Genomic DNA, 14,043 nt, shown 5'->3' with positions numbered 1-14,043 from the left:
AAAGTACCCCACTGACAGAGAGATTTGTTAAGTAAGTTAATGGCTGCAGATGATTGTTCCAAAATTGGGATGGGGGATGAGGCGCCATGGGGACCAGGGCTGAGGCCGGTGGGCACCAGGCAGGCTCAGTGCCAAACACTAAGACAGAAGGCTGGTGGGGGCCCATGGACCGCCCCATGTCCCGGGAGTCCACACCGTGAGGAGGCTGGGAACCGCAGGGCAGGAGGCCAGGACGCGAGTGGTGCTCAGCCTCCGAGAAAAAGCACAGTGGAGGCTGAAGTCCAGGAATCAGGGTGCCCAGCTGCACTGGCCCCAGTGTGAAGTCCAGAGAAGGCCTGGTTCTGTGTCAGCCCAGAAGACAGGGGAGTCCCCGGCTCTCCCTCAGGTCCTGCTCCTTGTTCTGAGTGAGCCAGGACAAGAGAAGGAAGCAGCCAGGCCCAGTCAGGGGGTCTCCTGTCCCCTGACGGGAGGCCGGAACCCTGCCTTCCTCTGCCCACGCACTGGACAAGCCTCCTGTTCTGGGGGCCTGGGCCCCTCTTTAGGAGAGTGGAGGGGGAGGCAGTGAACCCTCCATTACATCGTGCTGAGACTTTTTCGGACTCCACCGCAGAAGTGCTCCAGGCCTTGCTGGACTGCTGGTCTGCAGGGTGAGCCGCTGGCCTAGGACGGGAAGCCTCTGCGTCCCGCGATGAATTCTAACCCTTATCTCCACACCCTGCTGCTGCACTCGGGCTTCTCGGAGCCTCGCCAGATCACGCCAAGCTCTGAGTCTCGGGCCACACCCAGCCCTCTCGCATGTCCACTGGGCCCCCGCCAGGCATCTCCCTGTGCCTGGGGTGGGGAGGCTGCCAGGCCACCAACACACTGTCCTTTCTACTCCCGGAGAGTCTCGCCCCTCCGATCCCTTTTCCTCCGACACCACAGAGTGAACGAGAGTTCCCCAGAAAGACGCCGGCCGACCCTGGCTGGGTCAGTGTGGCCCTCCTGCACCAGCCTCCGCCCGAGACAGCAGGTCGGATCCTCCTGGGACAAGAGCATCCAAAGCCAGCCTCCGACACGTGGGTCCCTGTCCTCACACACATCAGGCAGTCCCTTAGCCCACTCCTGCCGGGCCAAAGCACGAAGCTGCCGGGGTGGAGTTTTGCCCACATGGGGGAGCTGAGGAATTTGAAGGAAGGTGGTCAGGGTAGGTGTGTCCAGGGGATGGGCCTGCACTCCGGAGCCAGGATTCCGTCACACTCCAGCACTCCTAGCTCAGCCAGGCCCCCGTGGATACAAGAGACCACAGCAGTTCCCACGGAGGGCACCTGGACGACTCGGCGGAGGTCGGTGCCGGAGGTGTGGGCCCACGTCACCCGTGATTTCCCAAGAACCCTCATTTCCACATCTGGGACGAGCACCCGCGTATGGGAGCTCAGTATGGAAGGCCAAGGGGAAAGAGAAACTAGAGGAGATCTCCCCTCTTTGCAGCAACAAAATGGAGACATGGGGGAGGAAACGTCTCACTAAATCACAGGAAAATCAGCCCTAGTTGCCAGAGCTGGTGATTTACAAGGAGCGATTCTTCACCCTGATAATTCACTATGCACTGAAATTCAGATGTTCCATTTTTTTGTAATGGAATTTCTAAAAGTCAAGAAATCTGTATAAAGCTGAGGGTTAGAGCACAGTTTGTCTTCACAGGAAGAGATAGTATCAGGGAAGATTCTCTTCTTTGTTTGTTTTTATGTTTAACACAAAGAATGAGAGGCGTGAGACCCAGCTGGGGGACCAGCAGTGACAGTGCGTTCCTGGCTTCCTCTACTCACAGGGCCATGGGCACCAGCAGAAAGGTGACCCCTCGCCACCCACCTCCTGAAACTCCCACTGCAGATAAGTGACCATGCATGACTGCACAGATCTAACGAGTGGACGCTTCTGAAAGAGAAACTCCACGCCATTTTCAAACTCAACCTCTTTTCCCCCACTACCCCTGTTATCGCTGTGGCCAGTATAATTGAGCCCTCTGTCTGGGAGGAGCCATGCGACGGCTGTGCTGGCCGCCATCTGTCCCTCATTCCGAGCAGCCATGCATCTTCCTGCACCCTACTCTCCCCCAGCAGCCTGACCTGCTTCTACCGTGGAGTATGATCGACACAGGGCGTGTGGCTCCCCAGGGACCTAGCAGTCACAGGAGAGAGTGTGACTTGGTGATTCACCATGGGAAACATGCATGTGGCCTTCCCATTGCTGACCCAGGGCTGATACAGCCCCGGGGGTTTCCTCAGTGACGAGAGAGGTAAAGGCAAACAGCACCCCGCCCCGTTCATCCAGCCCCTGCACCAGCTGAGTCCCTGGCCCTGTGGGGCTGGCTGCAGGGGAGCAGCCCAGGATAGCAGGCCGAAACTTTCACACCCCTCCCCAACCCACACCTCCACGGAGCGAGAAGGGCTGGAGACCGACTTCACCCGTGACCAGGACAGTCGTGCCAGCGTCATGGAGCCTCCATGAAACCCAAGAGGACAGATTCACTGACTGTTGAACACACACCGTGCTGAGGGAGCCCAGAGAGGGCCTGGACATGCCGTGCCACCTCCCAAACCTTGCCCTGTGCATCTCCTCATCTGGCTCTTCCCGAGTCGCAGTCTTTACGACAGACCAGTCATGGAAGGACAAACCTTTCCCAGGTCTGCGAGCTGCCCTAGCAGTGAGTGAGCTTGAGGAGGAGTGGCACCTGCACCGGTCAGAAGCACAGGTGGCCATCTGGACTGGAGAGTGGCCTCTGAAGTAGGCAGAGGCTGAGTCCCCCACCTGTGGGGCCTGAGGACCTCTCCCAGTCACAGATTGCAGGACACCCCTGTGGTATCTGCGTCAGCCACTGGGGTGTTTCTTTAAGGGTCTGAACCACGTTTTTGCCGAAACTTTCCCCTGGGGCCTACAGATGTCCCCTGAGTGAGGCCTGGTACAGTGGGCACACTTGTGGTTCAAGCCACTCTGGAGGCTGAGGCAGGAGGATGGCAAGTTTGAGGCCAGTCTGTGCAACTGGGTGAGACTGTCTCTCCGTGGTAGAGTCCCCAGGACTGCTGTAAAAACACATTCCCTGGGTGACCGGAAGGGGACGGGAAGCCCTGGCCTCCCCGACTTCAGGGGGCCTGTCCCCTTTGCTGCCTTGGCCTTCCTTTCTGATTCTGCTCAGCTCTGCACGCGGATCTCTTGAACTTGGCCCAGACCCCTTGGTCTCCCGCGACCCCCCCTCAGGCGCCAGGACAGGAAGCCACCGACCACACAAGGAGTGGACATGGAAAGAGGTGGTGTCTGCGTCCCTGGGAGCCTCTGCCCACTCCCAGGGCCGGGTGAACGTCCTCCCTGTGCACCTGTCCCTGCCCACCTGTCACCCTCCACCCAGGAGGGGGAAGCCGGCTTGTGAGACAGCCCTGCTCCGCTCTGTCACTGAAGGAAGCCTCTCTCCTCAGCTTGTCTCCTCGGGGTGAGCCTCCAGCCTGGGGGTCCCCTCGGGGTCCCATCCGCCTGGCTCTGCTGCCCTCCTTCACCCTCAGGCCTGCTCTGTGGCTGCCTGCCCAGGTGCCGTCCCCCCACACACACACATGCCCCCACACTCTCCTGATGTGAGGGTGCCCTCGGCTTCTCCTCCATACGGCTCCTAAGCTCGATGGTAAGGGAAGGAGAGACTGGATGTGGACAGCGTCCCCACTGCAGCTACATGGGCTCCCTGGAGCTGGCCCTAAGCACTTCCAAACTCCTTTCTCGTGGGATCTGAGATCATTAACGCTCACTGGTCGAAGCTCATAAGTCTAAAGTGACTTTTTGTCTGTCTGCCATACCGGGGACTGAACCCAGGGCGCTTGCCCCTGAGCCACACCCCCAGCCTTTTCATCTTTTGAGACAGGGTCTCACTACGTGGCCCAGGCTGGCCTGGAACTTGTGGTCTTCCCGCCTCAGTGGCTGGGTCACAGGGGTGCAGCACTACCACACCCTGCTGAAGTCGTTTGCTCTAAACAGTAGGCCTCTGATGTCCCCGATACAGCTAAGAGAACCTGGATGACAGCAGAGCTTGGTGGACCCTGGGGCTCACGGTGTCGGCCACTGTGCTGAGCATGCCCTTAACCTCCTGCATTCCCTGCAAAGCCGGTACTGCTGTAGCCTCACTGTAGAGCTTGGGAGCCAAGACACACTGAGCCCACCATGTCCCACGGAGCCCAGAAGCCCATTCTTCACATTAACCCTCTGAAGTCAGGGGACCTCTCCCGGTCACTGATGCCACCCGGCTGCTGGAATCAGGCAGCAATCTGATATGACTGCAGCGTGCACAGGGGTGCAGCTGTGTCATCCCGTTCCTGCTGTGACTGCGTCACCTGGGTTACAAGCATGGCACTGACCGGCTGCCTGAAGTGTTCCCAACAGTATACGATGACTTGGCTTCAAAACTCAGAGTCACCATACAGACAAAGATATAAAACTAGAGCAGCAGATCATACATTTTATATTTGAGAAGCAAACATCACTGGGAAAATAAACGCAGTTCAGTTTTTTTCTTGCAAAACACCAGCCCAATCCCTTTTTTCTCTACATTTTCTTTGGTGCACGTAGTTGCACATAACGATGGGATTTGTTGTTACGTATTCATACATGCACTCAGTACGACATTTCCCAACCTTCCCCCTCCTCCCTCCCTTCCTCCCACCCCCTCCCTACCTTTCCTTTCTCCTCTCTAGCTTCTGCGGATGAGAGAAAACATACACCTCTGGACCTTCTGAGTTTGACTTATTTCACTTAACATGATGGTCTCTGGTTCCACCCATTTTCCTGCAAATGCCAGAATTTCCTTCTTCTGTATGGCTGCATACAGCTCCAATGTGCACCACATTTTCCTTATCCACTCTTCCATTGATGGACACCGAGGCTGGTTCCCGAGTTGGGCTGCTATGGGTTGTGCTGCTGTCAACATGGGCTGCCCGTCATCACTGTCGTAAGGAGACTTTGATTCTTCAGAGTAAGTTCCTAGAAGCCTACCCAGTCCTTTATGGGACCTAAGAAAGGTGATGTCCTTGGACAGCTGAAGGCATTTCTCAGGTTCCTGAGACGCAGGCAGAAGTATGGTCCACCCTGTGCTGAGTGAGGCTCGGCGCTAAGTGCCCAGATCCCCTGGAGAGACACGGCAGTGTGTGGAGACTGAATCCGGACACTGCTTCCTGGTGGCCCTGGCAGCCTGCTCCTGTGCTCTGCAGGGCCGTATCTTCTGATCCAGGGGTCTTTCGATGTTCCAGGTGGGGGTGGACCTGTGACAAGACTCCAGGGTTCACGCTGCACCGCGGTTCACTATGGCCTGGCCGACGGAGTTGTAAAGCATTGACGACTTGAGTGGAGAGCCAGACACAGAAGCCAGGTGTCAGGTACGGATGATAAAGAAGCCGAGTTTGTGGAGAGCACTTTCAGTCCCTGATTCCTGGAGTCTGCGTTGGGTCTGGCTTGGTATCACAGGTGCGGCCAGGAAGCACCCCTGTCTGAGGCACTCCCTGAACTCCCCGTCCAGCCCCTCAGAAGCAGGGTGGAGGGGACCCCTTCTGGCTGGCCCCATGTGGTTTAATAATCCCGTATGCACCTGGAGGTCAAGGGTGAACTCCTCTCTCCCCTCTGTCCATGAAGCAGAAGGACGTTCCGCAAGTTCCTTTTCCCTCAGCATCAAGCAGCTGGGGGGCGAGTCCGGCCCAGCGGGAGTGAGGGGGGAACTGCCCGTCCCGCTCCTCTCTGCCTCTGCACCACCCGAGCTGCAGCGGGGAGAGGGTGAGGACCAGACGCCCCAGAGCCTCAGCTGGACGTGACGTGGCAGAGAGTGGGCAAGGACAGGGAGGTGAACGCAGGGAGGGGCTACAGCACCTGATGGGTCACCTGGAGACAGGGCCATCTGTCGTGAGGACGGCCGCAGGGAGGGGGGCAAGCTGTTCTCCACGACCAGTCTGCACCAGTCTGCACTGGGAACAGAGCCAAGGGAGTGCTCAGGCCACCGAGTCCCAGTGCTGGGCTCACCTGACCACAGCTGTCAAGGGTCACCTGCCCCTACCCGACCCGAGGGGCAAGCAGGGTGGGCACAGACAGAGGAGCCACAGCAGAGGAGAGGCTACAGAAACGACCGTCTCAGGGTGGAGGTGGCCATGGAGACATCACAGCCAGAGGGAGGACCCGGCCACCTGTCCATTGTTCACAGAGGATGGAATCCAATGGCTCCTCAGCTCAGTGCCTGCTTCCCTTCTACAGAATGGAGTCTGGCTGCCACCGCCTCGGCCTCAGCTTCCTCCACCTCCTCCTCCTCCTCCTCCTTCACCTCTTCCAGCTCCACCTCCTCCTCCTCCTTCTCCTCACCCTCTTCTCCTCCATCTCCACCTCCTCCTCCTCCTCCTTCTCCTCCCTTCTCCTCCTCCTTCTTTCTTTCTTCCTCATCTATTTACCTCTCATTTTGTGAGCATCTCAACATGGAAGGCCTCCAGATTGCACAAAATTTTTCCTCTTACTGATTTTCAGGTGTTTAATGTTGAATATGTATTATTTTGTAATCAAAATTTCATGGATTAAAAACAAATTAATGCCTTCTATTGCCTTTATTGGAATTAAATGCTGCCTTTCCAGAACTTCCAAGCTAGTAAACAGATAGTTGTTGAAATACTTATTTAAATAAGCTCCGCAAAGTGCTTTAAAGGCAAAGAACGATGATCACTTGGTGGAGTAGCATGGAATAAAATTGGAAAGTCCTCTGTGGGAAAAGAAGACGGCTGGAGGACACCGAGGCTGCCGGGCAAGAGTGACAGCTGAGACTGTGACACGTCCACAGCTCGCATGCAGGTGTGGAGAGCTTGGCAGACAGAGAGGAGGACAGGTGAGAGCCAAGCCCCACCAGTGTCCACTCTACCACCTCCCACTCTCCTGGACGGGGCTGTCCTATTGGCAGTCCCCAGGGCCAGTAGCAACCTGTTCTGCTGCTGGCCTTCCTGTCCCCTGCTAGGAGGGGAGGTGGCAGGGAGAGGAACAGCACACGTGCTGGGTCACTGTGTCCACGGTCCCCACTGGGCAGCAGAGGAGGGCGCTGGGAGGCATTGGGTGGACTGAGGCTCGTTGTCAGGACCTTGACGTTATGCGGCTGGACAGAGGGATGTCGGTGCGGATCATTCTCAGCGCTCTTCCACCCTGACAACGGACTAAACATAGTAGGGACAGGGCTGGGGGGCACAGGCCCCTGGATGGTCATAGTGGATGATTCCCATGATGGAATTAAATGCCAGCCCAGCTCCTCTGCTCCCCGGGGACACAGAACTCCTGTCCCCCGCCTCAACCCAGGGTGAAACCCATACGCGATGGTCAGATTCCTCCCTCCCTCCCACCGGCGACCTCAGACAGCATTCAGGAGGCTGCGCGTCGCTCCATCTGTGGAGAGGGACCTGAGCAGTCCCCGGCTGGCCCTGCTTCAGTCCCCTCAGCTATCTGTGCCTCTTCCCACACCAAAGCCCAGGCCTGACCTTCATTAAGGGAGAAGGTCAACGTTTCCCGCCCTGCATAGGAGGATTAGCAATGCAAGGAAGTGAGAACCAACAGGTGAGCCTTGTCCCAGGACACCATGAAAGGCAGCCTGGAAGGGCCCATCCCACCCGGTGGCCATGCCTTGGGCATTGAAGGTCCAGCACGAGTCTGCAGGATGGGATTCAACACCGACCCCACGCAAGTGTGTCAGAGTCCGATTCAAATAAAGGCAAGAGAAGGTATTAATTCGTTTTTAATTCATGAAACATATTACACATTTAACATTGAACACCTGAAAAAAACAGTAAGAGGAAATACTGTGTATAATCCACCATTCCAACGTAACCACTGTGAAAATGTTGTCTTTCAGCCATGTTTTTATGTACGTGATGCCTTGTTAAGGCAATTAACTTTAAAAATCTCCCGTGTAGACAATGTCATGTAAGCACACGTAGTTTACTGTTAGCATTCACGTGAGGCCATCCAGAAGCACTTAGCACATGAATATTCACTGCGGAGGAGGTCGGCATCAGTACATGTGATGTCACCTGTGACTGCAGAAGTCAGGTAGGACGACGGTGGTGTGCAAGACATGGGCTCTGGGCTCTAACTCTGTGACTCTGCGTTTCCCAGAGTCCCCTTGGGCACGATTCTGGGCCAGAACGTCCCTAGGTCAGGGAGGGCAGGTGAGCCTGCCTCGCTGAGTCCATGCAGATCCCTGTGGACAACAGACTCGGAGGTGCCTCGCCAGCCCTCGCTGCCCCTCCTGCCCTCGCGCCCAGCTTCTTGGCAGCAGACCACAGAGGCGGGCACCTGGGGCTCTCCATGAGCTTCCCGACGTGGTCCTGCTCTGGCCACTTTCCACACTTGGATTCCTGGGATCCCTTGAGACGTCCGACTTGCCCGCCAGCACAGGCTCTTCCTCTGACCCTGTCATTCCCAGGCCATACTTCCACAAACTTCTCTCACATTGTGTTAAATGTCATTTTGGTGATAAAAGCCTTTCTCCATTAAGTTCTGCTTATCTAACTGAGGCTGAAATGACGGGTATTTGTTCCAGGTAAACAGGACCTAGGGATTGGGAATCTCTGAGCCGATCCTGCTTCTTGTTGTAAATGGAGACATGAATAGTAGCTGTCCATGGGATACGTAGCAAGACAGCTATTTATCCATCCATGGTGGCCAGGTGTGCAGGTACACGCCTGTGGTCCTGGAGACCGGGGAGCCTGAGACAGGAGACAAGGCTTTGAGTGACCAAGTTGGGAGGAGATAAAACATTTTGGTGGAAATAAAGAGTATAAAACAATGGGACTGGCTATCTGCATCTAAGCATACTGCAGAGGGCAGAGAGAGAACCTAAGGAGCTCAGAACTTCACATTCCTAGGCCCAGGAACAGACTCAAAAACATCCCTAGCTGCCCTAAAAGTAACTCTTCTCTCCGAGCATCCAGCTGAGAAAAACCAGTGTAATCCAAGGGTTGGCTGATCTCAGTGCGACTGAACTGAGGAGCTCACAGAATCTCTTTGGTTAAACTTAGACATTAATCGGTAGAGAGCAGAACACCCACATCTCCAGGGAAGATACACGAGTCGATTCAAGCAGAGCCAAGGGCCCGCGTCCCCCTATCATGCCAAGGCATGATTGTGACCAAGTGGAGCCTTCCTCCCGCTCTGAGGAATGAAGCTCCTTCCCTGAAGAACCTGCCTTGCGGGGAATTCCGATCGCCCCCAACACTTTCCCTACAACTCCTCTTCTCTCTGAGGGCTATATCCAGACCCAAGTCCCAGCAGGCACTAGCAGCTCTGGAGGACTATAGTCAGGAGGTGTCACGCACAGGGGGCAGCACGTTCTGGCAGGAATGTGATCAGATATCCAGGAAACACGCAGGAGGAAGGGCCTAAGACTGGAACAAGGATGAGGGGATGCGACTCGACCTGCATGGACCTCCTGACCCCGGCGAGTGGAATAGTGACGGTTCCAGGTCCAGTGCGTTGGGCCAGGTAACGAAGAAACCCCCAAGAGCATGTCAAGACCAATGCCAATGACACGCTGTCTACTGAGGGGCACTTCAGAGCAAATGCAGTGTATCAGCCGACCTCAGTGCAGGTCTTCAGCAGGTCATAAGATCAGCCTTTTGAAATTGAAGAGATACTCCTGGCTCAGAAAAGGATCTATTTTGCTCAAAGACTAGATACTGCAATCTTTATGCCGTGTATAGTGTTCTATAAATACCTACTAGGTCAAGGTCATTTATTTCACAGCCTTTCAGATTTTTCATCTAGTTGTTTTATTACCCAGAATGAAATGTTAAGATCCCAAAATATAATTTGTACTTTTTATTAACATAATAATGTTAAATTACAGATACCAAGTGAAACTTCATAGCAATAAATTTAACTTAGATGAAATAGACAAAGTCTATTAAATATCACATATCAAAACGGACACAAGAGATAAGAAAAGTGTAAGTAGTCATATCTACTTTAAGTACTAAATTGATAATTTTGAAAACACTTTTCCATAAAGAAAATACCATATCTAGATATTTCAGTGGTGAATTCTACCAAATATGCAAAAGAGGAGATAATCAAAATCTTATGTAAGCTTTCAGGAAATGTAGAAGGAAACTCAATTTCTTTTTAAGGCTCACATAATTTTAATAATAAAATCTGATAAAATATCACAAGCAAAGGAAATTGCAAGAACCATTATTATATGAACATAAAATATCCTTAATAAAATATAGCAATTCTTCTCAGGACAAAGTGGGTTTTCTCCTAGAAATGTGATATTGCTTTAACAATAGAAAGTCAATTAAAATAATTCATTGCAATAACAGTAAAACAGAAAAAAAATCTGATAATCTCAATAGAGCTTGGAAAATATATCAAAACCCAACATATATTTATAGAAAAACACTTATAAAAATTTTTTTAGGAAATGAAAGAAGTACTATCTTCAACTGGACAAAGGAAGTGTTTTACAAATAGTGTGGCCATTATTTTTATAGTGATAACAGTAATTCAGTGAATGATTTCCCCTGAGGCCTGAAAGGAGGAGGGCTGTCTGCTCTCATCCTTGTTGATGTTATCCATCAGAACAAGATAAGAAAAAAATAATGGAAGTTTTATAAAGGAAACAGTAAGGTATTCATGGATGAAATAACTGTTTCTATAGAAAACTTCACAGAATCTTTCTGAAAACACCTACTAGATCAAATAAGTGTAATTATGTTACCAGATTCATGGTCAATATTCAAAAAAAGCAAAAAATTGGATAATAAACCTTTAAAAATGCCATTTACAATAGCATTAACAAGCATTTTTAAAAAGTAAGACTATATTTAACAAAAATTATGGAAAAACCCTACTTTCAAAATCTAGGAGTAGTGAGATAAGTTGAAGACTTACACAGAGAGATGTACTATGATCACAGACTGGGATCTCAGCACTAGAAGTTGCCAGTCTCCCCAGATGGACCTATAAAGTAAACACAATCGGAATCATCAAATGTCAGTCTTTGTAAACAGAAATAAATGAACTGATGCTAAAATATTAATTGACATGCAATGACTCAGATTAGCCAACAAGAGAGAGAGAGAGAGAGAGAGAGAGAGAGAGAGAGAGAGAGAGAGATATCAAAGTTGAGTGCCAAACCCTGATTTCAAGAACTGCAGTAAAGCCATGTTCGTGGTGTTAGCGCAAAGATATACCAGAATTGAGGGTGGAGAAACAGAATGGGGGGGGGGGAGAGAAGTGATTTTCAAGCAAAGATAAAGAAGTGAGGGAAGGAAAAATCTTATGACTCATTCTGCTGAAAGAAAGAACTAGCCAGTTTGGGGAGAAAAATGACCCCCTCCTCTATATCACTGTTTATTAAACCTGTAAGGGTCCGGCGAACGTTGGAGGAAGAGACCACCAAGAGACCGACTCATGCAACCGCAAAAGGGGGTTTATTGAAGAATCCAGCGCGCTGGGGCTCCGTGCTCACTCAACAAGGGAGAGCGGCCCAGAGCCCCAAGCAGGGGTTGAGCAGTGCTTAAGTACACTTTTTGGGGAGGCCGGGGGCTTTGCATACATCAGAGCAAATCATCATGAGGCACGGGAAAATCTAACAACAACTCTCGAACATGATTAGTACATTCATTGGCGGGAACAGGTCGGGCAGGAAGGGGGGTACATTCAAACTGATTGGTTTGGGCCCTAAATGCCTACGTGCCAAACTGCACAGGGTCCAGGTTATTTATCTACTGGGCAGTCCCGGGAATTGTTTTAACAGCTACAGGAATTTCAGGTTTTGGGTGTAGCATAGGAACTTAACAATACCTGGTCCTTTACATTTTAACTCAGGCTTTGCAGCTTAGAAACTTTACAATACCCGGTCTTTTACACTTTAACTTCAATTTCTTTTACTCTTACAAACCTATAGTCCATAAATATTGCTAATGGTAGAGTCAGGCTTGGTTTTACAATTGCATTTAGCTTCTTATAAATTTTACTTTTTTATTATTATATGTTACACAATTTTTTTTTCATTTACATATTTTTGTGGTACTAGGGAGTGAACGGTGAGGATGGCTGAGGCCTGAGCCTAAGCAACTCCGTTTTAAAACTCCAGTTTGAATCCTGCAGTCTCAGCAAGCGCACCTACAGAGCCCTCCAGGGTGGCCCTGAGGCACAAACAAGTCACTTCCCTCCCTGACAAGCTCCTGGGGAAGCCTCTGGCAGGCTGTGCTCGCCTCATAAGGGGGAAGATCAGGGTGGGACCACCAGACTAGATGCTTTAACCCCAGGGTAAATGACCTGAGAGACCCCGTGGCAGCTGATCAGGTCTGAAAGGGGGGTCAACAACCCCCAAATTTGGTATAAATAGTGGAGCAAATGAACACTCAGCCAGCCGACCCTGATGCACACAAGCCCGAGAGCCTGGTGAGGACCTGGAGTGACATCCCAGCTCTTCTCATCTGCCTGATCCTCTGCGTGGTCCTCACCGCTCTCAAACCCTACAGCCACATCTTGACCCTGGTGAGAACCGCGACGTCTCCCTGTGACCCTCTCCTCAGCCGGCCCTCAGCTCCACCCCAGAAGCCTGCCTTCTTCCTGACCTGATCGCCTCCGTCTGAGTGAGTGGGCGTCTGTGGACTGACAGCCTAAGGCTGGAGACTTCTGATCTGACCTTGAGCTTAGCACGCACAGGGATTGTCTGTCACGATAAGTGTGTCTGCAGTGCTTAGGATTGATCTAGAACTGTTTCCTGTGAATTAAATAATCTAGAACCGTTTGCTGTGAATTGATCATGTCTACTGCAGGGCCCAGCATTAGGGACTGTCGTTCCTTGATTAAGAACTTATAGAGTGAAATTGTATTGAGTGAGTTGAGTGAACGAAGCATTGAAAGGGGCAGAAGCGCGTGGACGTTCTTTACGTCTCCCTCGACTGCATGGGTCACCCCTTTGCCATGGTGACATGGACCCAGGTGCCCTACCTCTGAGCTACACCCTGCTCTCCCAGCCCTCTGTGTGTAATGGTTGTATTTTGAGGTGGGGTCTTGTTAGTTGCTGAGGCTGGCCTCGAATTTGTGAGGCTGGTGCCTCGGCTCCCCAGGGCTGGGACCCAGGCGTGGCCGCAGGGCTCCCCAGGGCTGGGACCCAGGCGTGGCCACAGGCCGGTCCCCTACCTCTCCCTTCTGGATTGTGCTACTCCAGGTTAGAGCTTGCCGTCATCATTTCCCTCCCTCTTCCACTGAACCCACCCAGTGCCACGTGCTCTGGTCTGCGCTGTGGGGCAGGTCCTTGTCATGCCTCTCCTCCCGGGACCAGGTCTACCAAGTACCAGGAGCCTGCTCTTCTATGACAGTGAGGACTATAAACGGGGACATCAAACGCACAGCTCCCTGGAGGCCCCGCAGCGTGGGGCACTCACCGTGGGTGGGACCGTCACCTGGCCCCTCGCTCCCGTCTGCCGCAGGCTGGAAGCCCTGCTTACTGCAGGGACGGAGGGGTGGGCCGAGGGCAGTGCTCCTTCCTGAAGGCCATCTTTCCTCAGTCATTTGAGGCATTGCCCTGCTGACTCCCGGCATCCAGAGCTGCTGGGAACCCCCGTCTGTGTGTAGTAAGCGACCCTCTCTGAACAGCCATCTTATCCCTGGTGTGGGCGTGCCGACGGCTTTTCCTCCATTCTCCTTGGCAACAGGGGGACTTTCCACTCAGACACACAGCCCCCCTTCTGGGACACACCTGCGCTGGTGTCTAGGCCTGGCCTTTTAACTTGCGTCCCATCTGGACCTATTTTTCCTACATTTTGAGGAATTGCTGCTGGCTCTCTTTCCTAAACTTTCAGTTAAATATTTTCCTTGAATATATTGATCAAAATGCTTTTGACCTTCCTCTAAGAGAGGGCTCAACTCACAACTGTCTAAACAAAAAGAGCACATCAAGTACTTCCCACGGCCCAGCCCGGGCTGGGGGCACAGCCGTTAGTCACCTACCTCAGCCGCTTAATGACGGGGCAGTGCCACGGCTCCCTGGGCCACTTCATC

This window comes from Marmota monax, unplaced genomic scaffold (assembly GCF_021218885.2).
Source record: "Marmota monax isolate L192 unplaced genomic scaffold, Marmota_monax_Labrador192_F-V1.1 WCK01_AAM20220418_F8-fsc00055, whole genome shotgun sequence".
NCBI classification, from domain to species: domain Eukaryota; kingdom Metazoa; phylum Chordata; class Mammalia; order Rodentia; family Sciuridae; genus Marmota; species Marmota monax.
The sequence above is the reverse complement of the archived record's forward strand: the minus strand, read 5'-3'. Positions refer to the sequence as shown.